Here is a 16854-nt window from a genome sequence, read left to right as displayed (position 1 = left end):
TTCTTCTCTGTTGGGCTTACAAGTACTGCTGACGAGTTTTGCATTTATCTTCTTCTCTAAATGATGAAAATGGTAACTTCATACATCATCTTAATATTAACACTCAAAACACCAAAACGTTGAAGATTTATAAGACTATAAAAGGGTTGAAAATGTGTTTTAGAGTTCTACAGAGGAGATTAGATCTTGGGGGTGGTTAATAATGTGAGATCAAAATAAAATAACATACACTGGGTATGCATTCATCATTTCTGGCTTTATAGTCCTAAGACTATATACAGGCACCATCTTCAGTTATGTATAAATTAATTAGATGGACATACACATAATGGTTACCTTCTAAGCCCACAGGCTCTGGGTCCAGAAATTTTTCGAACTCATAAATTTGAAAATATTTTGGGAGAATATAACTTTCTGCACTGATTATGTATAAGTTTTGCTTTTGAGTATGTACAGGTTCTGTTCCTGAATCAAAACTTTATTCCAGTAACTATTTAGATAGCATTTACATTGTTGTGGGTATTATAAAGTAATATAATTATAAATATTATAGGTAATTATAAGAGATGATTTCAATATATAAAAAGATGGATATATATATTCTGTAGAAGTAGTATACCATTTTACATAAGGGACTTAGATATCCTGGATTTTAGTCTCGAAGCTATTTGAGACCTAAAATTAACTGTCTGAAGATGATGGGGTGCAACTGCACACACAAAACTAAATGCACTCAAATATGCACACAGACTTAGTCCACAAAATCTTCTATGATCTGATCTATTTCATGAAATGAGTAAAATCTAGCATAGAACATTTAAGAAGCTTTATAAGATCAAACATTTCAACAAATGGCCGTTGCATTTGGAACCTAATCATCTCTTCCATAGCTAATTCAATAATCCTTTAATGATAATATAATAATTCACCATGCCGGATATATAAATAATTATCGCTTATGGAAATATCTATTTAGAAGATTTACATTCTAATAATTACTAATGTTTGTTGATTTATTATTTTTGTGTGTATATGTGTATACATGGCTATACGTGTGTGTGTGTGTATGTGTGTGTGTGTGTGTGTGTGTGTGTGTGTGTGTGTGTGTGTATTGATTCATGTGTGGAGATGACTGGACCACTTGTGGGAGTTGGTTTTCTCCTTTGAGCATATGGGTTTGAGGGATCAAATTCAGGTTATTATGCTCATGGGCATACCTTTTCCTGGTGTGTTGTCTAACTGGCCAGCAAAATTTACTTTTATGAATGGTGATTGCTACCTTGTATGGAAGAGAAATCTCAGTTCCATGAAATAGACAGGGGCCAAGCCAAGCAAGGGACTTTTTCCTTAGCTCGAAAGCACAATTAACCAGGTGCCAAATAAAATAGAATGGCACATTTGTGAGTACACATCAAATATCTCAACCTAGCTACAGCAATCCGTGATGAACATTGTTTCCTGGTTATGCAAATGAATAACCATAAAATATCTTCTGCCTAGACTGCCTTAAGCCTAGACTGAGACCTATGATCACACAGTGGATACCATTGATGAGGTCTCTCTTCTGCACCTGAGCCATTGCTTTAACAGAATCCAGTGTTGCCTTCCATGCTCACATCAGCCCTCAGTCTCCAGACTTGCAACCATTCAGTATGGATAAAATCTCCCTACATTCTATTCTTGGTAGGAATGGCAATCCAACACAGGAGACCCACCTAATATTGGGGCATGATTTTCAGTCATTCGACTATTCTCAGGCATTCTATATGTCTTTTTAATTTTACTTATTATTAGGATGTATCTGCAATTGTGTTTATGTATCTGTATATATGATGTATATGTACAGATTCATACATGCCATTGAAAGCTTGTGGATTTCAGAAAATGACATTCAGTTGTCCATTATGTCATTCCACAATGGGTTCTGAGGATCAAACTTAGGTTTCTAGGCCTGTGTGGCAAGAGCTTTTACCTACTGAGCTGTCTAACCAGACAAAAGCATCCTATATTCCTGTTTCTAAATTTGGTAGCCCTGTGTCAGGAGACACTAGCCTACCCAAATAGCATACTTTTATTAGTCAATCACCTTTTCCCTCATCATATGCCTTAATACAGGCATTGTATTTTTTGTCATAATCTCTATATTAGATGTGAAAACCTTTATTGAGCCTGAAATTTTATAATACTAATATTTATCATGGGGAAACTTCTTAGACTATCTGTTATTTTTTCAGATTCTTTTGAATAAGACAAAAGGGCAATCTTTCTCTGTTTCTTTCTTTAGCATGAAAAAAAAAACAAAAATAAAGTATAAATTTTATATTTATAACTTTCAAAGTTATTTCAAATGTGCTGAAAAGGGATACAATTAAAGATAAAATAAAAATAGGAAGTACTAAACATAGCTGTTTTCTAGGTCATATAAAAGAATAGGCTATTGGCATGGATAATATCAAAATACATAAACTATTAGCACCAGTACCCTAAGAGTAAAGAAAACTCAGGATGTACCTTGCTGAACAGAGACCAACACTGGAATGTACTAAGATGCTAAATCTACTGAAAACTTCATAAAATGACCTTACAGAGGCAAAAAGCTCATACTTTGTGAACACTGTGCATGGTAACTGTTTTAAAAAACACATAGCTTCTATGCTTTTTTACTTTTATAACAATAACTAATAGTATATTTTCTAATTTTACTTACATGAAATATTTTATAGTAAATGATTTGTCTAGTGAAATGATAAAGAATCCCACCAACAAAATGTGACCAAGAGTTTAGCTCAATCAGTGTTAAAAATGTCAATATTCCAATAATCCCAGAGGTCAGCAGTAAATTCAAATTAATTGATTTTTTTCTTATCAAGCAATAAATCTAGTAGCAGACTGATTGTATAAAAAACCAGTGATTCATTTGAACCAGTCTGAAGCTGGTTTTCTGGAAATAAGGTTCCTACATATAGATCAAAAACTGCTTGAACTTGTTGAACAATATGAGCATTCAGAACATACCGTACCTTTGTTTCAACCAATCAATTGTCTTTACCTATGCTTCCAGTACTATACCTTTTTATGGTTTTGTTAGTGACAGGAAACACTAAATAAATAGGCAAATGGTCCCATCTCCTATTGATTAGAAATGGGGTGCATATGGGAAGAATCTGAACTGGAGTTGTAGATGCTAATATATCAAGACAGCTGCAAAATCTACTCATTTCCATTATATGGGGAATTTTTCAAAGCTATGGTAAAATCCTACTGATTCAAACTATTTAAAAAATTCATTCAAACAGCCCTCAAAATAAGAGAACTTTGAATGCTTTGCATTCCTGGTGAATGATTCTCCCATTTCTATTGAAATGGAACTCTGGAGCCATTGGGCTTCTGTTATAGCTGCTGTTTATCATCCCTCATTGCTTGATGTCTCTCAAAATGAAGTCTTGGTGCACTTATTTCATGTCTGTCTTTCTCCTTGTGGTCATTGACCTTTTATTCTCATTCTCTTCAAGGAACATGCTCCATAGATCATAGCTAATTCCCCCTTTGAGTGGTTATCTATTAAATATTCTTCTTCCAGAAGAAGAGACTAAACTTTCTTGAGTTTGGGAAAGTAAACTCCTCATTATCTTAGATTTAGTAGCTATACTTCATCTCTCTGTTGTCCTGTTCAGTATCTTTGAAGTGTCATCACTCCTTGATCACATCTCACTGCATCCCTCCCCTACTCTGAGACTTTGTCTTTCCCTGGAAATAACCTTGCCCACATCAACTGTGAATACTTCCAAATTTCCTGGCTATTCCTCAGTCATTTGCCTAGTTTCCTACCACTTGCGGTATACAGGCAGTGAGTGTATTGCTGCCTAAATTCCACTCTAGCTTCAATTTCTGAACTCTCAAACTTTGAACAGCCAGATCTTAAGTCCAGCAGGGTTCCTTCTCCTCTTTAATATAACATTTCTCCTTATTTGTAGTATTATTTGGAGACTGGTCATTTCCAATTTATGTCTCTAATCCAGACATCTTATAGCCAAGAAGAAAACACATATCTCCCTACTGGCCATTGTCACCATGAGAATGGCTCACAAATCAGTCAATGATATCAAAAGGTCCCAGACTTATTATCCTTTACCAGCTGCAATACCTCTGTCCCATACATCCTTATATCAACTATTTTAGCTTTGCATTCCCTATCTCTGTTTATAGTGTCAATGACTCCAAGTAGGAAAAATTGGGTTCACTTTTAGTGATTTATGCTTCTCAAACTAATTGCTTCCTCCTCTGAGTTCTAATGATTTTGTGATTAGCCTTTACTTTTTTTTGTTTTTAACATTTTTATCACTAATCATATATTTACTAAAAGCTAGTGTCTTCTCTCTTTCTCTCTCTCCCTTTCTCTCTCTCTCTCTCCCTTTAGAACATTTAACATAAGATCTACCTCCTTAACTTTTAAATACACAATACACTCTTGTTAATAGAAGATTTCTAGAACTCTGTTACATTGTAAAATGAAATTTTAAACCATGGCAACAATCATTCTCTCTGTTGCTATGACACTATTTTAGATATTTTATACAAGTAGAAACTTATGGGTCTGATCCTGCTGACAAGATTACTTTATTATCTTGATATACCCTATATGTTCAATCTTGTTGCTACCTGTGGTATGGTTTCTTTCTCTTTTAAGACTGAATAATAACATAATGGCTATAATTTTATAGTATGATTCCATGTTATAGTTTATTTCATGTTTTCTTCATTTATTTCTATATGAAGTTCTTGCTATTTCTAAATATTGGCTAACCTGAAAAATGGTGTAATGAACACTCCTGAAAAATTAAAAGCTTCCCTACTATGAAGCAATCTACCCTTTGGTTTTATATTCAAAGAAATGGAAAATGGGATTTTGATAAAAAATATTATAGATTTTTCACTATTCTCTTCTGCCTCTAGTTTTATGCCTTACCAATTTATTGCACATATATGTTGCTGGTGCAATTTGTTTTGGTTTTGGAGTGGTATTGATGGACTGCAGGACTTCCAGTGTTCTATCAATGGGCAGCAATCTCATCTAGTGTGACTTTTAAAAATTTGTGCATGGCTATTTGTATAGCAATTACCCAATTCAGATTAATGTGTGGTTCCAATTGACTATCTGAGCAAATCATCTCCAGTATAACAGTGTATATTATCTGTGTATAATCTGTAGTCACAAAGCCTTCAAAGTCTGTCACTTGATGTTGTTTAGAATAGAGACACAAAGGACCCCAAAACATCTATGGGGCATTCATCTACTTCTGTTACCCTAATTAATGAAAATACAAATGTAGGAAATCCTCTTTTTACTCTCTCCTGGAAGATCTTCTTCAGAATATTTGGTGATAGGGGGAAATCTTTTGTTTTAGACATTATATTCACTGCCTAATTAGCTTGTATTACTAACTGACTATTCTTCCTCATACTTGGGTCTTAAATACATATTGTCAATTGTGGGACTATTATTTAATATAATTGTTACCAATTATACCTACCACATACTGGCTGCATAAGAAGATAAGGAGTAAAAAGAGGCAGATGGTTCTGAGGATTAAGAGATGCACTGAGACCAAGAAAGGCTACCTACATTGTACCTGGAATGTGGAGTGGATTGTATGATTCCTAGTTCTCCATTAATTCTCATGAACAATGAAATAAAGGCTAATGACATTTTTTTACAAATAATAAAATATAGGTCTTTCTAGTGTTATCCTTTGTAAAAAGTTACAGGTAGACAAGTTATCAGTAAAAACACCTTAAATAAAGTAACTCAAAAAGCAAATAATATTTACAAATTACTATACTCACATTTTTAAAATTATAAAGTAGTTAAGTAAATGGAAATACATACTGCACTCTATGCTGGGCATTGGCATTTTTACTTATGGGGAGTCAGATAAGAAATATTTTAGAATTACTGGCCATGATGTTTTTATTACAATCATTTCATTCTGCCATTGGAATGAAGTACAGCCACAGATAATAGTAGTCATCACCCTTCATTGAGGAAAATTCTCCTTGCAACAGACAGAGGCCATTGCAGAAAACCACAACCAATCAAAATTCAGTATTTTGGAGCCCAGTCCCAACAAATGCATCTGTAAAACAATTCCTGCACCTAAGGCTCAGGGAATATTGTGGTAGATGGGGTAGGATAGAAAGATTTTAAGACCCAGAGAATCAGGGAGTTTTCTGTGAGATCATATCTACTAGTAATGTCAGATACTCCACCCATAGTGTCTCACCAACAGGACGGCCTCAACAAGAGCTGAACAAAGACAACAATAGACATGTTCATGTGGAGAGTAGAAAGCTCAAAAGACATCAACCTTACACAAAGAAGCACTGGCAACTAAGGAATTCTGAGAGTAGGAGAAGTGGTCTCCCCACAGAAGAACACACCAACTGGTTATCCAAAACCAAATGGTCAGTCCTTGAAATACATATACAAGTAACATTATCCAGACTGAAGAGGATATACTTACAAATATTTATGCATATGCATAGACATGCATGCAAGCTAAAACATTTAATGAAAAAAGAGGTTTGAAAGAGAGAAATGGATAGGGTATTATGGGAGGGTTTAGAGGTAAAAAGTGGAAAGGATAAATGATGTAATTATAATCTCAAAAATTAAAAGAAGGAATAAGAATGAACTAAAGTAATTGAAAACATAAACATGAAAGATTGTTTACAGAAAAAAATCCCACAAACTTTATTTAAATAAGTCAGCACAGCCTGCACAATTTAACCAACATGCTATAGAGTTCCTACTGCTTATAATCGCTACCTAATAAAACAAATAAGTCAATAGACATTACAAAATACATTCACATTTTATCACTCTCTCCTCACTCTTTCCCTCTTCATTAACCATTTTCCTGTCTTCTTCTCCCTTCCTTTCTTTTCCCCTTCTCTTCCTCCAACATGTAAAATATGGCACACTGAGATACTGTTATTTGGGAAAGTATTTCCACCAGATAATTTTCTCACTACACATATCAAGATATTATAAGTGCCATATCTTCTATGTCTTACTATTTAGTAGGTTGGATTTACTTACATTATGGAAATATTAGGCCATGTCTGCTTTCATCCCTGATTGTACATTGTAGGTTCTATTTGAAAAGTTAAATAAATATAAACCAACTGGTAGTTTATAAATTGTTTCAAGATTTATGTTAATGTGTGGAAAACTGAAGTCTTTGATTTTATTCACTATTTACAAACATAAGCATAGAAGATATTCCTATTTTGTGCCTTTTGTATGTCTTTCCTTGAGATTTATATTTTATTAATAAGTTTCTACATGGCATTTGGTAGAATTACTCCTAGGGCTCATTATTATTGTAAGCAAAATTGTTTTCAAAATTCCAGTTAGTAATTGTTTATTGATGTTTTATGAAAACTATAGGTTTTTAGGGTTATTAGCTTTTTTTATTTTGTTTCTAAAACGAAATTTCATTTTTCTCCTGAGAGTGATTCATATTGAAGTCTATAGATGATTAATTTATTGAGTAAAACTTTGTTCTTTCAAATTTTTCATTTAGTACGTATTGGTTATTTTCTTATCACAGTTGGATAGATAATTTACAAATGTTTTCTTGTAAGGTTATCTCATTATTTATTGCTTTTTTTGTTTTGTTTTTGGTTTTTCAAGACAGGGTTTCTCTGTGTAGCTTTGCACCTTTTCCTGGAACTCACTTGGTAGCCCAGGCTGGCCTCGAACTCACAGAGATCCAGCCTCCCAAGTGCTGGGATTAAAGGTGTGCACCACCACTGCCCAGCATCTCATTATTTATTAAGAAATATTTCAGTGATGATAATTAGGGTAGTCACTAATTTGATTACAGGGGAAGGCCAGAGAACCTACATCCAATAACTGATGGAAACAGATGCAGTGATCTAAAGTCAAGCACTGGGCTCAGCTCCTGGAGAGCAGTTGGAGAGTGAGATGGGGGGTCATATGAGCAAGGGGGGGGATCAAGATCATGATGGGACAAAACACAGATACTGATGACCCAAGCTGTAGGAGCTCACAGACTCTAGACTGACAGCTGGGGAGCCTGCATGGGACTGAACTAGGCCCTCTGAATGTGAGTGAGTGGTGAGGCTAGATCTGTTTGTGGGGCTCCTGGCAGTGGGACCAGGACTTATCCCAGGTGCATGCACTGGCTCTTTGGAGCCCATTCCCAATGGTGGGATACCTTGCTCAGCCTTGATGCAGGGTGCAGGGACTAGGCCCTGCCTCAACTTGGTGAGCCAGATCTTTTTGACTACCCAAGGGAGGCCTTACTCCCTCTGAGGAGTGGATGGGTGTAGATGTAACTGGCTTGTTAAATAAGAAACACAGAATCAATGGCAGAGTTAAAAACCACGAGGTCAGAGCAAGAGCAGAAAACCTTACCCTTCACTGCTTCTGCTGTTCTTCCTCTCCACAAGAGAGCTACCTCTGTGTGTCCTATCTTTTTTATAGATTTTCTGTTTTGTTTTCTTATTGGTTGTAAACCCAGCCACATGACCTCCTCGTCACTGCCTGTCTGTACAGACCTCCAGGTCTTCTATGGTTGCTATTGAGATTAAAGGCGTGTGTCTGCCATGCTGGCTGTGTCCTTGAACACACAGAGATCTACTGAGCTCTGCCTCCCAAGTGCTGGGATTAAAGGCGTGCACCACTACCGCCCAGTTTCTGCTCTGGCTTGCTCTGACCTCAAGGCAAATTAATTAACATACAAATAAAATCACATTTCAATACAAATAAAATATCACTATAGATGGGGTGTGGGATTGGAAGAAGGTGGAGGGATGGGAGAAGGAGAGAAAGGGGGAACTGAGGATGGTATGTAAGATGAAAAAAATTTAAATAAAAAAAGAAAGAAAAAAGAGAATTATTTCAAGAGTAGATATTAAGCAGCTTACAGCCACCTGTAATTCCAGTTCCAAGGAATTTAACATGATTTTCTGACTTCTAAGATCACGTGCATACATGTGACATTCAACTCCTCAACACACACACACACACACACACACACACACACACACACACACACACACATACACCTTATACCTGTCAGAATGGCTAAGATCAAAAACACTGAAGACAGCTTATGCTGGAGAGGATGTGGAGCAAGGGGAATTCTCATCCACTGTTGGTGGGAATGCAAGCTTTTAGAGCCACTTTGGAAATCATTATGGTGCTTTCTTAGAAAATTGGGAATCAATCTCCCCCAAGACCTAGCTAGCTATACCACTCTTGGGCATATACCCAAGGAATGCTCAATCATACCAAAAGGACATTTGCTCATCTATGTTTGTAGCAGCAATTTTGTAATAGCTAGAATCTGGAAACAACCTAGATGCCCTTCAACTGAAGAACAGAGAAATAAAATGTGCTACATATACACAATGGAGTATTACTCAGCAGAGAAAAACAATGACATCATGAGGTTTGCAGGCAAATGGATGGATCTAGAAAAAATCAACCTGAGTGAGGTAACCCAGACTCAGAAAGACAAACGTGGTATGTACTCACTCATAGGAGGATACTAGATGTAAAACTAGACTGCTACTCACAACTCCAGGGAGGCTACCTAGAAAACAGGACCCTAAGAAAGACACAGAGATCCCCCAATGACAGAGAAATGGATGAGATCTACATGAACAAACTGGAAGGGGGAAGGGGGTAATGAAGGGCAAGGATCAAGGGAAAGAGAGCTTAGGGGAATGGGAGATACCAGCTGGATCAAGAACAGAGATGGAGAACAAGGAAAAAGAGACCATGATAAAAGAAGACCTCCATGGGAATAGGAAGAAGCAAAGTGCTAGAGAAGTTCCCAGAAATCCACAAAGATACCTCCAAAATAGACTACTCCAAATTGACCTACTCTGGTGATCCAGATGGCCAAACACCCTAACTATTGTGCTAGAAATCTCATCCAATGACTGATGGAAGTGGATACAGAGATCCACAGCCAGGCCCCAGGTAGAACTCAGGGAGTCCAATTGGCAAGAAAGAGGAGGGAATGTATGACTGAGACTTGTTGAGACCATGATTGGAAAAAGGACAGAGACAAATAGTCAAACTAGTAAAAACACATGAACTATGAACTATAGCTGTGGAGCCCCCAACTGGATCAGGCCTTCTGGATAAGTGAGACAGTTGATTAGCTTAAACTGTTTGGGAGGCCCCCAGGCAATGGGACCAGGACCTGTCCTTAGTGCATGAGCTGGCTGTTTGGAACCTGGAGCCTATGCAGGGACACTTTACTCAGTCTGGGAGGAGGGGGCTGGACCTGCCTGGACTGAATCTACCAGGTTGAGCTGAATCCCCAGGGGAGTTCTTGCCCTGAAGTAGATGTGAATAGGGTTTGAGCTGGGGGAAGGGTGGGAGGGCGGGAAGAGGGAGGACAGGGGAATCCGTGGTTGATATGTAAAATTAAATTAAATTATAAAATTAAAAAAAACAATAAAAATATTTTTAAATCCCCATGCAAGTCTCTATTGACATGCTGTTTATTTATTACAGTAACCTTTAATTTTTTGATTATAGTCATTTAAAAGAAAACATTTGTTCAGCTTTTTTTCTTTAATATGATTGCTAAAGCTCTCTTTATATTAATATAAAGTCATTCATGGACTGTTAGTTTTAGTATTCCAGTTTCCTGATTTATAATATTTCCCCTTAACTCTTATTCCACCACAGTGGATAACTGCAGGTCACTAGAATTTTCAAAGAAGTTTTGAGTTTTTACTGTTTTTCATACAGGTTATTAATATCATTTAGATTTAAGGTTTTTTAATACTAATATTTTATTATATTAAATGCAAGTTTTGATTCATATTGTCTACTAATACTTTTCTTTCCTCAGTTTCAATAAATTATGATTGTTTAAAAATAAAATATAAAATTTTATTAATAAAAATTTGCATTTTGGAATAAACACACAATGCTGTTTTGATTCTATATATTTTAATTAATTAATTTTTTCCAGCCCAATCACAGTTTCCTTTTCTTCCCTCCTCTCCTCCAAGTCCCTTTTCCCCAACCTCCTCTACCCACACCTTTCTCCTATCTTTTCAGAAAAGGGCAGGGTTCCCTTGTTTATCAACAAACCAAGGCATTGTTTTCAATTTCTCTCCAGGCTGCTTCTTCAAATATGTTAGTTAGGGAATGAACTTTTCACTTGAGAATTCCTCACTGTAGGATCCAGAACCTTTAGATGAAGTATGTGACATGAACAAACATTAGCACTTTCATATATAATTTGGTAGACAGGTAAACCTGAATGATGTTCTATAGATGTGAAAGTTACAGTTGCAATGTGGGATAGGAATGTGGAGAGACAGCAAAAGAGACGTTAAAGAGTGCCAAGATGGCAACAAAATGAGCATGAGCAAGTAGAGACTGTTCTATATTTCTGATCTCTTTTCTTCATCCAATACTGTTATCACTAATCTGATTGTGCATATGATAGAAGTCCATGTTCTGATCTCATGTAAGAGTCACATTTATGTGTTTCCTTTAATTTATTTCTGACCCAGATTTAGCTATTTTAAAGAGATTTTTCTCCAGACATATAAAAATTATTGGAAGATTATCACTATAGTGATAGGTCTTTTCTTACAACTATAGGCTATTCATCATTGCTAATGTTAATGGGGTTGGGGATTCTTTGTGCTTTTCCTCAACAGTATACATGGGTTTGGCAAATAAAACCCTACATAGTCGTTGTATGTCAGATCTGAAGCCAGCCCACATAGGGATTTACAGGTTCTACTTCTATATGCTTGTTCTGCACTGAAACACCAAGCAAAGAAATGAGCTGGAGGGGTTGGAGAGAGGAGGAGGAGAAGGTGGGGAATGGTATAAATGCTGTTCTCATACATGAAATTCTAAAAGAACAAATTAACAAAAGAAACAGCTTGCATGGTGAACCCAAGTGGACACAGAGAGAAGTCTGAACATGTCACTCTTTCCCTTTCTAACCTTCCAGACAGTTATCTACAAAACCCTCTATACCATTCTGCCTGAGCCGCTCTCTGACTATTGCTTTATATGAGGCCCCAGGTGAAATCAGGGGATTAAGTGATTGATCAAATCAGAAGTTCAAAAAATAATACTTGAATGCCCCTCTATGCTGCCATTGAAAAGCCCCTCAGGCTCCACCAACGCATTCTTTCATCAAGGAATCCATAGTACCAGCTGTCTCTATGTGGTCGGAATTTTGGTATATCTTATTACAAAACCCCAGGACTTTCTTTGCTGCAAACCTTAAGATATGAGCTACATGATTTAATTTTTTTCTATTGTGTCTTAAAGCAATAGTGCATCTAAACCATTTTGCTATATTCCCAGATACTTTCTTCTTGTAATTTTTCATGAATTCTTTTCATAATAGGACACATTAATTCCAATCATTCTTACATCCTTGTGCCAGTAACCCAGTTTCACTACTTCAAACTTTAACAGTGAAAAATAAGTCTTTTGTCCAGAAATCCATAAATTATGAAAAAAATGTTCAATTGAGCATCCATAGAAAAATAATTGTATGCAACCCTGACATTATGAACCTAAGTCCACTATAGATAAATTTCAGGTATGAAAGGAAAACTAATTACTCTGTGGCATTGAAACACATGAGGATCCACTGAATACAGAACATGAATGTTCATCATAAAATAATTAACTGATTACAAATTGATTTTTAATATATACAGTTAAGTGTTTCTGTTCAACCAATAAGAGTATGAAAAATACAGCCACAGTCTTGATCTATTGACTTGCCTTTTCATTGTATAAGAGATAAGTTTCTAGAGAGGCTGATGAAGAACCTTTGGCTACATAATGCATAGCTGCAGAAAGAAATTAGATGTATTCAAGCATATAAAAGAATCTCTAAAATTCAATGAAAACTACAAATTTCAGCTCAAACCAGTCAGTGAGGAGGGTAGATCCCCCAAGAAAAACTACACATGTACATATGGAATAAACAGGTGTAAGCTGTGTGGCTCCCTTAGTCTTCTTGTCTACTACACTGCAATTTCCTCTAAACTGAAACAATCTTTCCTGAAGGATGGAGGGAAACCCATGAGACACAAGCAGTGAACAAACCACAAGTCTGAGGAAGCTTAAACTTCCCAAATTCACAAGGTACCTTTCCAACACTGAAGGGTCAGTAAACAATTGCTGGGGAAATTCTCTGATAAGTGGAGCAGCCTGGGAAGAAATCGACACAGCTCCTTGCAAGTTGTGCAGAGAACTCCTGTGGGTGCTTAGATAGGGTAGAATATGATCAGTGATGCAGCTGCCTCTGAGCTGTACCCTCTCCTGAAAGTGACCTTTCACCCATGCTCTTGGTTTGCCAAATTAGACTTCCATAACATCATCTCTTGGGTCTGTCATTGGTGCTTTGTCTGGATTCAGAAGACCTTTCTTACATTTTCCCAGGAAAAGTCTTGTGCAACACTGTGAACAGTTAGCGGGGATGCAGAGAAAGAAATCTTTATATATTGCTGTTGGTGATGTAAGCTGGTGGTACATTTTGAAAAGATGTTTGGCAACATAGTGAACACTAAACCTGAGACTCGGCATTGCCTGTGTGACAGGCAGACTGATGCTCCCAAACAGAGTCACAGAATCATCATCAGAACCTGTGAAGGAATCACTTCACCTGACAGATGAAATTGAGATGATGAGAATCAATGTAGGCTCTTGAAGGGTATGCTTACATAGGCAACCCTGGCTGAGTTCTTATGTATATTCATTGACAAGTGTTCCTATGAGAAAGAAGCAGATGTATAATCAAAGTGGTAACCATGGACTAAGAAAGTAAAGGTGATATCAAAAAGGATAGATTCCAAAGACTTCAGGGAGCTCCAGGGTTGGGGATAGTCAAGAGGCTTGGGATGAAGCACAACTGTGAAAGTATAATTCAGACTTCTGAATTCCAGGCACATTTGTGTTGTTTGAATCTATTAATAATTTCGGTTATTTAATAGAACTGAAAACTTTCTGTTGACCTGACAATTTCATGCTTTACAATACTCTAGCACAGAACATTTTTTTCAGGAGAGACACTAGAATTTTATATCAATAAAGTTTGTTGCTTTAAGCTTTAAGCAAATTCCTCATCTAGAGTACACCAAATAAACACACTATGGAATGTTCTCACCGCAGAACGCACGTAGTGTTGAAAAATGAATGATCTATGAATATATGAAATGCTGTGAATGGTATCACCCACATAATACAGTCAAAGTCTTCAAACAGTCAAAGTTGTATATTGCAATGTGTGTAAAACAAAAATATGGTCTGGCAGGGGAGAATCTACTTTGAAACTCAGCCCCGGGAAAAGCTGAGACAGGAGGGCTCTGAGTGTAAAGCTAGTCCGCTGTGTAGTGAGAACTTGTCTCAGAACTCTAAACTAAAATATGAAGCCAAAATAATGATTACGGAATTTTTGAAGAACTGCTTGCTATGTTTGAATAACTTACATATAGGAAGAGTTCTCAGCATAGAAAGATGCAAAAACAGGGTCCCGAAGTGCTGCAAATGCTCATTACCAAAGCTGGTCAAGACTAACAAGGGTTCTTGGACTGTGAAATCGATCAATTTTACGTATTTTGTCCACACTTCAATAAACATGTAACAATACATTAAGAAAGCATGACACTGAAATTTAATTTGATTGACAAGAGGCAGATTAAAATCTGTGTAAATTTTAAGTCATTAAAAATTGTAAATGATTTTTAAAACTCATCTTGCATGATTTATCAAAACATCAACCAAGGACTTTCTGAAGTCTTATTTAAAATCTGAAACATTCTCTCAAGGCCCCAGGGTCTCGCCTGAGGCTAGCATTGTCCCTCGGGTACTTCCTTCAGGCCATGCATATTTAATTGAACAGTTAATTGAACTACACATACAAAAATATTCCCTCAAGATGACACATGACGAAGTTTTCCTCTCTAATTATTTTGCTCACATCCCTCTTGGGATGAGAACCATAATTTAGGTTACATTTTAGCTATACTCACTTTTGCCTAGCTCTCTTTACATTTGTAGCAATCACCAACTATTTTTTCCTTATACTTAAAGCTATATCGATGTCCTCGGTGCCTGCTTCTTTCTGTTCAAATTGCCAAGAAATAAGAATGGGGCACAGTGGCTATAGTTTACACAGCAAAACCTGGGAAGGAGCAAATGGGCTCCTTCTCTTCATCCACTGATAACAGTGGAAAGCAGCTCATGTCAAGATGCAGAGCCCTTGATTTATTGGCTGAAGTTCATTTTGTAAGAGGCTCATAACTTCATGGTTGGTGACATGCATGGATAACCTCATCTTGACTGAATTGCACTATACCAAATTCCTTCCAGTTTACAATTTTTATTTCAATTAGCATCAAATATAATGTATTTTGAGTTGCTTATTGTGTTTCAAGATGTGTTGCAGAAAACTAGGAAGATCATGAGACACAAGGAAGTTGTGTACTCAAGGAATTCAGATATATTCACAAGTCAGATTGTCATAGTTCACTGACACACTGGTAGGGTATTCCAGCAATTGACTTGGATATTCCAAAAAATAACTGAATATTCAGAATTTCATGATTTTTATTAAGAATAAAAATACTGGGAATTCATTAAATGTACATGTACTTATATTAAAACATTTCATATACTTATTGTGCATCATATGCATACTAAGAAAATTTCACAAGCCAAATTTTCACCTGCAGACATCATGGAATGAAGGCCTTACTATATATAACTTGAGATTAATATCTCAGTTTTAGTTTGGCTACTGGACATGTGTAAGTTATTTTCAAAAATTTTTTTTCTTTTTTTATTATCAAGAAAATTTTATTCATTTTATATACCAACCATGAACAAAATAATGCCTGGCTTTCAACTCTTTTATTCTTGAAACCCATTCTAATGGATTGAAGTCTATATTACCCACCATCTTCCATTCCAAATGATATACTAATCCTAGTTTTTTTACTAAGGTTTTGACTCATCTTAACTGGGCTGTTCACAAAAGCCAACTAATTATCCTGATGATAAATGATTAGACCAGAAAAAGGCCAACTAGACCAGAGACTTTCAGTATTAGAAACCTTCTAAAAAGTATTTAAACATGAGACCAGGAAAACTCAAGGGTTATATTTGAATCAAAAATTAAAAACACAGATAATATTAAGAATGTCTCTAAGAAGAGAGCTGTAAGAAACACAAGTAAACCAAAGTTATCAATTTAAGTTATTAATAAGCAGAAATCAACAGGTATAAAAGTAGAGCCATTAAGATAGGCAACTGGATTGGCATATGTAAAACAAGAATGGATTGTAATATATGTAGTGCAGTGCACAGCCCTCCAAAGGGAAATCTGTGAACATACATCCTGAACACAGAAAGAAGAACCTGTGCATCTCAGCAATGAAGGAAACAAGCCTCTAAAAGGCAAGGTCAGCATTTGAATAGATATTCCTTTAAGAAACAAATGTGGCCACTAAGCATATGAGGGGATCCTGAACATTGTCGGTCATTAATGAAATGCCAGTACACTGAAAATGAGGTACTACTTCACATTCACTGCAATGCATTTAAGTCCAGAGTCAGAGAACAGTAAGTGTTGATGAAGATACAGAGAAAGCAGATGGCAGTGGAAATGTAAAAATCCTTCAATTTCTTAAAACAACAACAACAACAAAAACCTGACAAATGTCTTCAAATTGTTAAACACAGCTGTATCAATGTGACTTAGCAAACATATTCTTTGTTAGATATGTAAGGGAAATTAAAATATAGGCATTCAA

Source organism: Onychomys torridus, chromosome 10 (assembly GCF_903995425.1).
Source record: "Onychomys torridus chromosome 10, mOncTor1.1, whole genome shotgun sequence".
Taxonomy (NCBI): Eukaryota; Metazoa; Chordata; class Mammalia; order Rodentia; family Cricetidae; genus Onychomys; species Onychomys torridus.
This window is presented reverse-complemented; position numbering follows the sequence as displayed.